At 38.2% G+C, this 13,416-nt stretch overlaps 1 non-coding gene across 1 annotated transcript; it reads left to right on the top strand.

Moving 5' to 3' along the window:
• Positions 1-11,555: 11,555 nt before the first annotated feature.
• On the top strand, positions 11,556-11,627 carry Trnam-cau (transfer RNA methionine (anticodon CAU)). Its single transcript has one exon. It is a non-coding gene; the product is annotated as a tRNA-Met (tRNA).
• Positions 11,628-13,416: the final 1,789 nt, after the last annotated feature.

Below are 13,416 nucleotides of genomic sequence, written 5' to 3'. Positions count from 1 at the left end.
CAACAGCAAAGGAAATTTTAATAAACTAGCAGTGATTGGATAGTTGATAGCTAAAAGTAGAAGACAATTTGTAGTTTTTCCAGTCCTGATTGTTTGAGAATAAGCACAATACCTGCTATAAGCATGAAAAAACAGACAGACTGAATTTTAACACAAGGTTTATGATGCAAACTCATTATGTACCTGTACCAATGTATTACCCCACCACCCCCCTTGGATGTAAAGCCTGTAAGTGGGGCTTTACAAGGCAAATTGACATGAAACTGCTGCTTCACTATGGGGTATTTGACAATCATTCATTAAGCACCCAAGTATTTTTCTACGCTATGTCAAATCCCCCACATTTCAACTGGAGCCAATGGTGGGGATTTGACACAATAGGTTTGTCCTACCATGGGGCAATTAACATTCGGTTGTGCCCACTATAGCCCAATATATGCCTGAAGTGGGGGTGGTTAGTAGGGCAATACATATGTGCATTATATATAATATGGTGCATCTACTGGGGTAAAAAGATTAAACCTGTACCTTGCGGGCCTAAGCATGTTCCTCTCCTGTTTTGACCATTGGCAAACTACAACACTCAACAATTCTATCAGAGTATACGTAACTCTATATATCTGCCCAGTTACTATATAGTAGGGTCCATGGTTGTCTCAGATCTGCTTATATTATTATCACATCAATCAATTGATACATAGTAATTATGGCCTACTGTATGTACGCATTGAGCTAAGCCCTCAAAAATATTAACTCATTTGTAGTATTGACTTACCCGCTAATCATTCAAATGCCTGACACAATATTTATAGCCAAAGTTTTCACCATAAATTATATGAAGCCATAAAAGTACATAGCCTATTAACCTTTCCTGAAGTGTTGGTGGAAGCGCTTGTTTGCTCTTGACATCTTTATTGTCATCACCAACCATCTTGGTTGGTTGAAACATTGAGAAAATATCCTCTTTCATTTTTAGCTGTTTTCTCAGGGTTCAGCTCAACTTGTTCGCGGTCTGAGTGACCCACACAGCTAGAATAAGCCAGCTACGAGGCTCTGGCCTACACAAGCATACTATGGCATGGGAGATTCCTGTCTAAAATTATGACGGTAGTTATATAGCCGTTTACAATGACTTAGCTATACACAAACTTAGCCGGCAATTTGCTGGGAGAATAGTGTGATGCCATTCAGTGCCGTCAGGTTTCATGTCCATTCCAAGGCGTACATTCAGCAACAATTCGCAGCTGATTCGGCTCCACTTATCACGCACAGATTTCGACTAGATTAGTTATATCACCAACCCACTGCTTCAGCAAGAACAGTTAATTAAGACTGTAGCCTTGACTTTGCTGGTTCTTATTTATGTGAAACATCACGCAAGATATCACGTGAGTCCTTGAGGGAATTTGAACATTATTTTCAGTTTAAATGAATTTTCTCTTAGCAAGTCACTTTTAGTAGCGCTTCTAAACACTGAACTTGGAATCTTTTGCTACTAATTTAGCTAGCTAATCTGTTGCTGAAGCTGTTACTATGCATGCATGCATACAGTGTCTCCTATGTAATATAATACCTAACTGTATGTTCTCTATTCAACAAAAAGTAGTGATATCCTGTGCCAAAAACAGCCCAGCTGTAAAAAAAGGCGAGGCCAAGAATGCACAAGTACATGTTCATGGAGTAACTACAACCAAAAGACATGAATACAAAATCTGGCCAAGAAAACATTTACAGTATAGGCACTTTTGTGCATTCATTTTCTATATGCTTCACATTATCACATCCAGCTAGCTGTACATGTGTGCTTGCAATTATAAACAATACTACTGGGATGATAGACGATATTACACTGCATTGTTACCAAAAGTAATTTAACTAAAAATTTACAATTGGTTTCTACTTGGCCATCTTTTTGCACTGTATATTAAAATAAAAAGATGGCCAAGTAGAAACTAATTGTAAATTTTAGTTAAATTAATTTTGGTAACAATGCAGTGTAATATCTTTTATCATCTCAGTAGTATTGTTTATAATTGCAAGAACACATGTACAGCTAGCTGGATGTGATAATGTGAATCATATAGAAAACGAATGCACAAAAGTGCCTCAGTATACTGTAAATGCTTTCTTGGCCAGATTTTGCTATCATGTCTTTTGGTTACTCCATGAACGTGTACTTGTGCATTCTTGGCCTCGCTTTTTTTTACAGCTGGGCTGTTTTTGGCACAGGTATATATATATATACACTTATATGCACAGCCTCTAAAGCAAGAGGAAGTGTACATAATATAACACAACTTCTACACATTCAATTACTCATCATTTTTTGAAAGTTGTATTGAACAACCTTCAGTGGTGTATTGTTTCATACACACTTGAAATGAATGCTTCTCATTGCAGCTGGTCTATTAGGTATTAATATTTTTATTCAATTTCATTGAAATGTTGAGTCCAAATCAATATCTTTGTGAAAATGAGTCTATAAGCTAAGAAATCATTAGCATGTACATGTATTACCCTGTATATTGCTTCATAGTCAGTGGATCTGATACACAATCATGTAGTGGAAACTTTATGGAGGTTGGACCCCAGATGTTAATATATTGTGAATTGGATTTCAACTAAATTTGGTGTTGAAAATTGTTTGTTGGTTCCAGTCCCTTTTAAGAATACAAAATTTCAATGCAATCAGTGAATCAGACAATTCAATGCTTTTGGAAAGACAAATAACAAACTGTAAATGCTTATATGTATCTTGGGTAATCTTAGAGCAGTTTGGTGCACATGTGGGCTGCCTACCAAACTGATTCTATCATTGAAAATTGTGACCTATTACATGCTTAAAACTGTAATTGTTCTCGATATACACAATGGTGAGCATGCAGACTTCCTTGTGCCACAACACACAATAACCAGTGCGCCATGATCGTCCACTCTCCCAAGTACCAAAGTTGTGCTGGTCCAACTAGTACACTGCACAAGGACAATTGTATTGAGCAGATTTTTCCCTGGAAAAAATTGTTGCTGCCCTGAATTTGGAAATGGTACTTTTATATACTCCAACACAATTTGTGTGCAGCATTGGTCAAAATGCACCGATTTTACAAAGCAGTGAGGCATAATAGCTGAAATTATCTACTAAGAAACAGCAACTTTGTATGTGTTGTATGAAAGAAAGAATAGTCGCACAGTAAATAGCTCAGTATTGTATACACGAATAGCTTCTTTTATAGGTAAAGACAATCGTTGTGAAAATATCCTGATAGAACATTCACAAGTGCTTTAGAGTTTAAAATATTGCAATCTAATGCAAAATAACATTGAGTATAATTAAATCAAGACACACGGTAGTGTGTCGTGCGGCCCAAGAAGCCGGCGCGCAACCCCGTGAGTATATTGACAGGAAGAAAGAAAACGCAATTTTCGCACCTCCGTAGCTCTGTGCTGCCTTGATGAAACAAGACAAATTTTGCTGTGTAGATTCCCTCCACCTTCAGCACTCCACATTCCAAATTTGAGCGAAATCGCTTCAGGCATTCCTGAGATATGCGACTTCAAAAATTGGCTTAGTTTCTTCGTTTTTTTTTCTTCTTATTTTTCTTCCTCTTTTCGCACACTTACAAAAACTGCTATAACACGCGAACGCGTTATCCGATTGCCTTGAAATTTGGCACACAGAAGGGGGGTATAAAGGCGCATCTCGGTACCAACTTTGGCTGGAATACCATAAACAGGCAAAGAGTTATGAGCGATTATGCACGAAAAATAACACCAATATGTTGTCACGCCTACAGGGTAAACCGCGTATGGGAAGAAGCTGAAAATCGGTGGGTGAATAGGTTAACTATTGAACCTCAAACCTTTTGTGGTTTGAAAGAAATCGAGCTAAAAACCAGGAAGATACAGCGAAAAAATCAACAGTGTGTAACAATTACGCAATCGAGATTAGTTAATTTATTATTATTATTATTATTATTATTATGCTTGCCACGCCTACCAGATAAACCACTTGGGGTAATGCTTTGAAAATCGCTGTACAGATGGAGTTATCATCTTAGAAAGGCTCTTCAATGGTGTAGAAGAATCAGACTTAAAGCCACGGAGTTATAACACGAAATCCAACTTGGTGTAGCAAGTGCGAGATACTCTAATAGAGCAGTCATCCTAATAGAGCAGTCACCCTGAACAGAATTCAAGAGATCAGTTAGAAATAAGTAACCTGTATAGAGATCAGCTACAAACAATTCACCCTGTTCAGACATCAGTTAGAAGAAGTTTTCTTGTAGAGAGTTCAGTTACAAACAAATCACCCTGTTGAAAGATCAGCTAGAAGATGTCACCTTGTAGATAGTTCAGTTACAAAGAAACCACCATGTAGAGAATTCAGCTACAAACTAGTGACCCTGTAGATACATCAGCTAGAAGAAGTTACCTTGTAGAGAGTTCAGCTACAAAGAAACCATTCTGTAAAGAGCTCAGCTGCAAACAAATCACCTATACAGAATTCAGCTACAAACAAATCACCCTGTAGAGAGATCAGCTAGAAGAAGTTACCTTGTAGATAGTTCAGCTACAAACAAATCATCCTGTAGAGAGATCAGCTAGAAGAAGTTACCTTGTAGATAGTTCAGCTACAAACAATTCACCCTGTACAGAGCTCAGTTAAAAGAGGTTTCCTTGTAGAAAGTTCAGCTACAAACAAATCACCCTGTAGAGAGATAAGTAAGAAGAAGTTACCTTGTAGATCGTTCAGCTACAAACAATTCACCCTGTAAAGAGATCAGCTAGAAGAAGTTACCTTGTAGAGAGTTCAGCTACAAAGAAACCATCATGTAGAGAATTCAGCTGCAAACAAATCATGTATAGAGAGTTCAGCTACAAACAAATCTCCCTGTAGAGAGATCAGCTAGAAGAAGTTTCCTTGTAGAGAGTTCTGCTACAAACAAATCACCCTGTAGAAAGATCAGCTAGAAGAAATCACCTTGTAGAGAGTTCAGCTTCAAAGAAACAATCATGTGAGAGTTCAGGTACAAACAAATTGTCCTGTAGAGAGATCAGCTAGAAGAAATCACCTTGTAGAGAGTTCAGCTACAAAGAATCTATCATGTAGAGAGTTCAACTACAAACAAATCACCCTGTAGAAAGATCAGCTATAGAAGAAATCACCTTGTAGAGAGTTCAGCTACAAAGAAACCATCATGTAGAGAGTTAAGCTACAAACAAATCTCCCTGTAGAGAGATCAGCTAGAAGAAGTCACCTTGCAGGGAGTTCAGTTACAAAGAAATAAACCATGTAGAGAGTTCAACTGCAAACAAATCACCTGTAGAGAGTTCAGCTAGAAACAAGTCACCCTGTAGAGAGATCAGCTAGAAACAAGTCACCTTGTAGAGAGTTCAGCTAGAAGAAGTCACATTGTAGAGCTACAAAGAAACTACCATGTAGAGTTCAGCTGCAAACAAATCACCCTGTAGAGAACTCAGCTACAAACAAATCGGCCTGTAGAAAGATTAGCTAGAAGAAGTTACCTTATAGGGAGTTCAGCTATGAACAGATCACCCTGTAGAGAGTTCAGCTACAAACAAATCACCCTGTAGAGAGTTAAGTTACAAAGAAACCACCATGTAGAGAGTTCAGCTGCAAAAAAATCAATCACTCTGTAGAGAGTTCAGCTAGAAGAAGTCACCTTATAGAGAGTTAAGCTGCAAATAAATCACCCTGTAGAGAATTCAGCTACAAACAAATCACCCTGTAGAAAGATCAGCTAGAAGAAGTTACCTTGTAGAGAGTTCAGCTACAAAGAAACCACCATGTAGAGAGTTCAGCTGCAAACAAATCACCTGTAGAGAGTTCAGCTAGAAACAAGTCACCCTGTAGAGAGATCAGCTAAAAACAAGTCACACTGTAGAGAGTTCAGCTAGAAGAAGTCACATTGTAGAGAGTTCAGCTACAAAGAAACTATGACGTAGAGAGTTCAGCTGCAAACAAATCATCCTGTAGAGAGTTCAGCTAGAAGAAGTCACCTTTTAGAGAGTTCAGCTACAAAGCAACCACCATGTAAAGAGTTCAGCTGCAAAAAACTCAATCACCTTGTAGAAAGATCGGCTAGAAGAAGTTACCTTGTAGAGAGTTCAGCTACAAAGAAACCACCATGTAGAGAGTTCAGCTGCAAATAAATCACCTGTAGTGAGTTCAGCTAGAAACAAGTCACCCTGTAGAGAGTTCAGCTAGAAGAAGTCACATTGTAGAGAGTTCAGCTACAATGAAACTCCCATGTAGAGAGTTCAGCTGCAAACAAATCACCCTGTAGAGAACTCAGCTACAAACAAATATGCAGTGTAAAAAGATCAGCTAGAAGAAGTTACCTTGTAGAGAGTTCAGCTACAACGAAACCACCATGTAGAGAGTTCAGCTACAAACAAATCACCTGTAGAGAGTTCAGCTAGAAACAAGTCACCCTGTAGAGAGATCAGCTAGAAACAAGTCACCTTGTAGAGAGTTCAGCTAGAAGAAGTCACATTGTAGAGCTACAAAGAAACTAACATGTAGAGTTCAGCTGCAAACAAATCACCCTGTAGAGAACTCAGCTACAAACAAATCGGCCTGTAGAAAGATTAGCTAGAAGAAGTTACCTTATAGGGAGTTCAGCTATGAACAGATCACCCTGTAGAGAGTTCAGCTACAAACAAATCACCCTGTAGAGAGTTAAGTTACAAAGAAACCACCATGTAGAGAGTTCAGCTGCAAAAAAATCAATCACTCTGTAGAGAGTTCAGCTAGAAGAAGTCACCTTATAGAGAGTTAAGCTGCAAATAAATCACCCTGTAGAGAATTCAGCTACAAACAAATCACCCTGTAGAAAGATCAGCTAGAAGAAGTTACCTTGTAGAGAGTTCAGCTACAAAGAAACCACCATGTAGAGAGTTCAGCTGCAAACAAATCACCTGTAGAGAGTTCAGCTAGAAACAAGTCACCCTGTAGAGAGATCAGCTAAAAACAAGTCACACTGTAGAGAGTTCAGCTAGAAGAAGTCACATTGTAGAGAGTTCAGCTACAAAGAAACTATGACGTAGAGAGTTCAGCTGCAAACAAATCATCCTGTAGAGAGTTCAGCTAGAAGAAGTCACCTTTTAGAGAGTTCAGCTACAAAGCAACCACCATGTAAAGAGTTCAGCTGCAAAAAACTCAATCACCTTGTAGAAAGATCGGCTAGAAGAAGTTACCTTGTAGAGAGTTCAGCTACAAAGAAACCACCATGTAGAGAGTTCAGCTGCAAATAAATCACCTGTAGTGAGTTCAGCTAGAAACAAGTCACCCTGTAGAGAGTTCAGCTAGAAGAAGTCACATTGTAGAGAGTTCAGCTACAATGAAACTCCCATGTAGAGAGTTCAGCTGCAAACAAATCACCCTGTAGAGAACTCAGCTACAAACAAATATGCAGTGTAAAAAGATCAGCTAGAAGAAGTTACCTTGTAGAGAGTTCAGCTACAACGAAACCACCATGTAGAGAGTTCAGCTACAAACAAATCACCTGTAGAGAGTTCAGCTAGAAACAAGTCACCCTGTAGAGAGATCAGCTAGAAACAAGTCACCTTGTAGAGAGTTCAGCTAGAAGAAGTCACATTGTAGAGAATTCAGCTACAAAGAAACCACCATTTAGAGAGTTCAGCTGCAAACAAATCACCTGTAGAGAGTTCAGCTACAAAGAAACCATTCTGTAAAGAGCTCAGCTGCAAACAAATCACTTGTACAGAATTCAGCTACAAACAAATCACCCTGTAGAGAGATCAGCAAGAAGAAATTACCTTGTAGATAGTTCAGTTACAAACAAATCACCCTGTAGAAAGATCAGTTAGAAGAAGTTACCTTGGAGAAAGTTCAGCTACAAAGAAACCATTTTGTAAAGAGCTCAGCTGCAAACAAATCACCTGTACAGAATTCAACTACGAACAAATCTCCCTGTAGAGAGATCAGCTAGAAGAAATTACCTTGTAGAGAGTTCAGCTACAAAGAAACCACCATGTAGAGAGTTCAGCTGCAAAGAAATCACCCTGTAGAAAATTCTGCCAGAAACAAATTGCCCTGTAGAAAGATCAGTTAGCAGAAGTTACCTTTTAGAGAGTTCAGCTACAAAGAAATCATTCTGTAAAGAGCTCAGCTGCAAACAAATCACCTATACAAAATTCAGCTACAAACACATCACCCTGTAGAGAGATCAGCTAGAAGAAGTTACCTTGTAGATCGTTCAGCTACAAACAATTCACCCTGTAGAGAGAGCAATTAGAAGAAGTCACCTTGTAGAGTGTTCAGTTAATAAGAAACCACCATGGAGATTTCTGTAATCAATATATGTGACCGGATTTGCGAAAAGGGGTCTTCCACACACATCCAATTCCGTAAACGTTGGAGACCATAACTCAGTGTACAAGTAACATATTAACCTGAAAATTTCACCATGTATTCAGCTATAGTGGTGCTCACCACTGCCCAAATATCAAGGCAATAGCTCTTTCCAATCTGAAGTTATCAATTGTCAAAGTTGGCAAATTGGATGTGTGTGGAAGCCCCCCCTTTTCGCAAATGCGGTCAAATATGTATTATACAGTATATATAATTTGTACATTTACTGATAAAATATTTAAAGTACATCTACTTCATCTTTTCTTCTTCCTGTAGTAAAGAAAAAAACGTAGGTTAAAAAAGTCCCAAAGCTGGTATACAAATACAAAAAGAAATGAAATCTAATCCAAAACAGCCAAGCTGTAAAAAAAGTGTGCGGCCCTCAGAAAGGCTATGGTGAAAAAAGATGTGAAATCCAAGGTGGCGGCCAAGAAATGGCTGTGATGGTAGGTTAATGGTAAAAATTTTAATAATGACAATTTAGGTAAATTTTGTGAAGCGGCACAAAAATTCACCTGAATTGTCTTTATTAAAATTTTTACCATTAACCTACCATCACAGCCATTTCTTGGCCGCCACCTTGGATTTCACATCTTTTTTCACCATAGCCTTTCTGAGGGCCGCACACTTTTTTTACAGCTTGGCTGTTTTGGATTAGATTAAGTTTACTGGAAAGAAAAACAGGTGGAAAAGTAGGCTCATGTCTTGCTATGCACATGATTAGCTTGTACAGTATGTGAATGCATAAATTATAATATTAATGTTATCCATGTATTTCACTGCTTGAAGGTTCTCAGTTTACTAATTTGTTAAGCTGCTTTACTGTAGTAGTACCCAGTTATACTGATAGAAAATGTCAGTAACTTTAAGTATATGGAACATATTGTTTTACTAAGTTTTAAACTCTCAGTAAACCATCAGTGAATGTGGGTTTACTGAAAAAACCAACTAAAATAACAACCAATTAACTGTTCCATATACTGGGGATATACCACTCTAGTAAATGAAGAAACTTCAAGCACTGTTTGCAAATGAAGGTGAATATGCTGCTAATTTTTTTATTCTCAATGCGGAAAAGACATTGTACGCCTGTTGTTAATAGATCCTGATTCCCGTGCAGTCTGCATTCAGTATAATAATATATGTGATCCAGTCTGAGAAACCAGTCTTATCGTCTAATCAGCCATATCAGCAGATTCAATTTTTCACTCAGGACCCAAAGCTACAAGAATAAACTATCTAATTCCACAATCAAAATCAGCTAGACTTGAGTGGTCTGGTTTTGCTGGCTGCTTTTCCCAAGCCCAGTGGCGATCCGTACGTGTGTTGTGGCCTTAATGGAGCTCTGATCAGCCTGGGGATGACTGTATGTGGCTGTACAGCTCTGTGGTGTTAAATAAGTACCTCTGCTGTGAATTTCCTTTCATTTTAGCCAGTTTTGAGACCTCAGTGGCCCAAAATTGGCCTAATTCATCCCTTGGCCTTCCTTTTCACTTTTTGAACATCATCTTTCCCGCCTTCCAGGGCCCCCACCTCCCACCTAATTTGCAGCTCCCCTGATACAGTCAACCTGGGTTTAAACACTATCTAAAATGGCGTGAAACTTAGTTTTTGGCTACTTGCACAGTGGATGCTCTGGAAGGTAAGGAATTGGTGTATAACGTGTGAAAATTTGGTATGCATAACTTCAACCATGCATTGGCAAGCTACAACACACTAAATACTTAAAACCGGCATTTCTCGATACTTTTAAATAGGCGATAAGCCCGGTTTTCCCAGACTGGGTCACATATTTTGCAGAGATCCTGGTAGGCCTGCGTCAAATATGCAAGCATAACACTGAGGCTGGAGTGCTATGCCAACATATTGCTAGCATATAATTTTCAAACTATTGAGCCTAGTTCTATAAAATAGTTCGATACTCCCTAATAGAGCATTTATGCAGAGGAAACTGCAATATAGCACTCAACTGCATTAACTGTACATACCTTCTAGGATCGATCCTCTCTAATAGAACAGTCGCTTTGCAATAAAATACTCTAATAAAGCATTCACCGATTAAAATGTTCCAAGATAATTGTAAGTGATGTTGCTACTATATATATGATCTTAGGAGCATAATGTAAGCATAATTGGAACCCTGAAGAGCATAATAGAGTAAGCCACCAATGTTCGACCACCATCGGTTTGGACGCGATTTTTCTTTAAACCCGCAAAGAAAATTTCTGCTCTTGATATGCCTTTGGAGAGGTCTAGGCCATAAACTCCTACATGCAAAATTTCAGACCTGTAAGGAATGTGAGGAGGCTTTACTCATAAAACACAATTTAAATACACTGTACAGGGGCGGATGCAGACTTATGGAAAAGGGGGGTCAAAATGAACTCTGAGACATTACATTGTCTGGTTTGGTAAGGTGAGACCAAAAAAAAAAGGTCACAGCTAGCTGAAAATAGCTGCCCACCTCACCAACTACGTATTTATCAATGATAAAGTGCATAAAAATCCTCACTACACACTGTTCTAATACTGTGACTGCTTTATTAGAGTGACTGCTCTATTAGAGTATCTCAATCTTGGTATACTAAAAAATTTTGGAGGGGGGTCAAGAGCCCTCCCCCCCCCTGTATTCGCCCCTGAACAGCATTACATATACACTCAATTAAAAAGACAAATTAATTATATTATACAAATAGCTACAACGTTCAAGTCTCCACACACCCGGCATTTCTGACAGTCCCTCGCCATAAATATCCTCTACTTTTTTCGACAGGTAGACCTACTGTACAAGTCACTAATGGGTCTGGCGGGGTTTTCTGCATTCTTCAACGTTTTACAGAGTTTCATAACTTGAAGTCTGAGTAACTTGAACTTGCCGCGACCCGAAATATTAAAATTGCATTTATTATTATTATTATTATTAGCACTTTACAGTGACCAGCATGGCATCACGTTAATCACGTAAGTGAAGCAGAGTGGCGCAGTGGAAACGTGCTGGGCCCATAACCCAGAGGTCGATGGATCGAAACCATCCTCTGCTGATTCTTTTTTTTTTTTCCGTATTTGTAAAACAACTAGACGTACCTGACTGTTTTATTAGGGTAATTCACTGGGTGATGGTTTAAATACATTAAAAGTGCTGTCAACATGTAAGTGTAGCAGAGTGGCGCAGTGGGAGCGTGCTGGGCCCATAACCCAGAGGTCGATGGATCGAAACCATCCTCTGCTAATTTTTTTTTTATATTAGTACTAGAATACTTTTTGTAGAATCTTTTTTACAGGTACCTGACTTTTTATTAGTGTATAATGGTCATTATCATACATGGTGGCATGACTGCATGGGCCCAGTATACTGAACCCAGAGGTCGATGGATCAAAACCATCAATGTCCTGTTTTTGTTCGTCATAGATTATAGACATACCCTATAATCTATGGTTCAACAGGGGCGGATCCAGAGTCCTGGAAAGAGGGGGGCACCTTGCTGAAAAAAGTTGAAGAGCAAAAAAAAAAGGTCACAACAATAATAGCTAGTTATCCTTTACCAAATATATTATCACGTAATAAAATCCTATTTATAGCTTCATAAGTAAGCTGCACTGCCTCATGAACATTGTGACTGCTTTATTAGAATAATTGACTGCTCTATTAGAGTATCTCGATCTTGTATGCAATTTCTTGAAGGGGGGGGGGGGGGGCATTTGCCCCAAATGCCCCATCCTGGATCCGCCATTGCTGTACATAAAAGACATACCGTAATTCGTTTTATTTTCATGCAAAAAAATTTCACGATAAAAATTTTCGTATAATTTACATGAATGACTGCTCTATTAGAGTAGTTCAATCTTACGCAAAAATTTTCATGTAAGAAATTTTCGTACAAAGTTCGGCATAAGAAAAAGTATTTACAAATAAAAAATATATAATAATAATACCTCCATTTGTGCAAGCATATTCACTTCAGCCAACCTATAAAAAAGGTTGCAGCCCCTAATAAGGCCAAGGTGTTGTGAAATCAAGTGGCAGCCAAGAGATGGCTATGATGGTATATGGGTTAATATATCATATATGTAATACAAAAATCTGATACAGTGGAATCTCAGTTATCCAGATCCCACTTATCCGGATTCTCAGTTAACCAAACTATGGAAATGACTGTTCTGTTAGAGTAGTGACTGTTCTAGTAGGGTAGTTTATAATACTGAAATTTTTAAAATGCCCTGCATGCTATTTTATACACAGTTTCAGAGATACGGACTTTTCAGACTTATGGACAACCCTTGGACCACTCCATCCCACAATCACAAGTTTTCTAACAATATACACGTTGACACACAGTGACATATTAATGACGTTTTAACCTATGGATAACATTCTGGTGGCTACTAGCCCATGCTATTAAAACCACGATCAATCTTCAGATGCTACTGTATAAAACAAATGGAGTGAGTTCTCCTTAGTTCTTTTACCTATTAGGTGAGTGCGCCCTAAGTGATATAATACTTATAGCTACCCACGGATGCTTGGTATTTGCTGATATTATACACCCACAGCCCTCGGGCTTTGGTTTATTATACTATATATCACTAAATCCTTCACAGCCGTGTTATAACTATTAAATATATAAGAGGGTCCAGTGGATGTATATATTTATGGATTAGCTGTTGGCTCAATTGTATAGTGCATAGTTTGTAGCTAAAATATAAAGAGGCTGCAAAAGCATAGTAATGTAAAAATATTAATACAGCAGCCCAGTTCTGGAGATGTTTTAACAGTTGGCAGAATACTGAGATAAAATCACAATACCTAAAGCACATTCAGTATACAAGATGTATAATAGATTTTATTGAACAAAGTAGAATACATGTTTATCTCAGTGACACACATCACCTATTGAAGTCTCACAATAGTGGGTATTTACAGTAAATTAAATTAAATGTTTTTGTGTATAGATAGTATATATGTACATATCATTGTGTTCTATAGTGAAACATATTGACAATGTGTATATAAGCAGTTC

This window comes from Dysidea avara, chromosome 4 (genome assembly GCF_963678975.1).
Source record: "Dysidea avara chromosome 4, odDysAvar1.4, whole genome shotgun sequence".
NCBI lineage: Eukaryota > Metazoa > Porifera > Demospongiae > Dictyoceratida > Dysideidae > Dysidea > Dysidea avara.
This window is presented reverse-complemented; position numbering and strand designations above follow the sequence as displayed.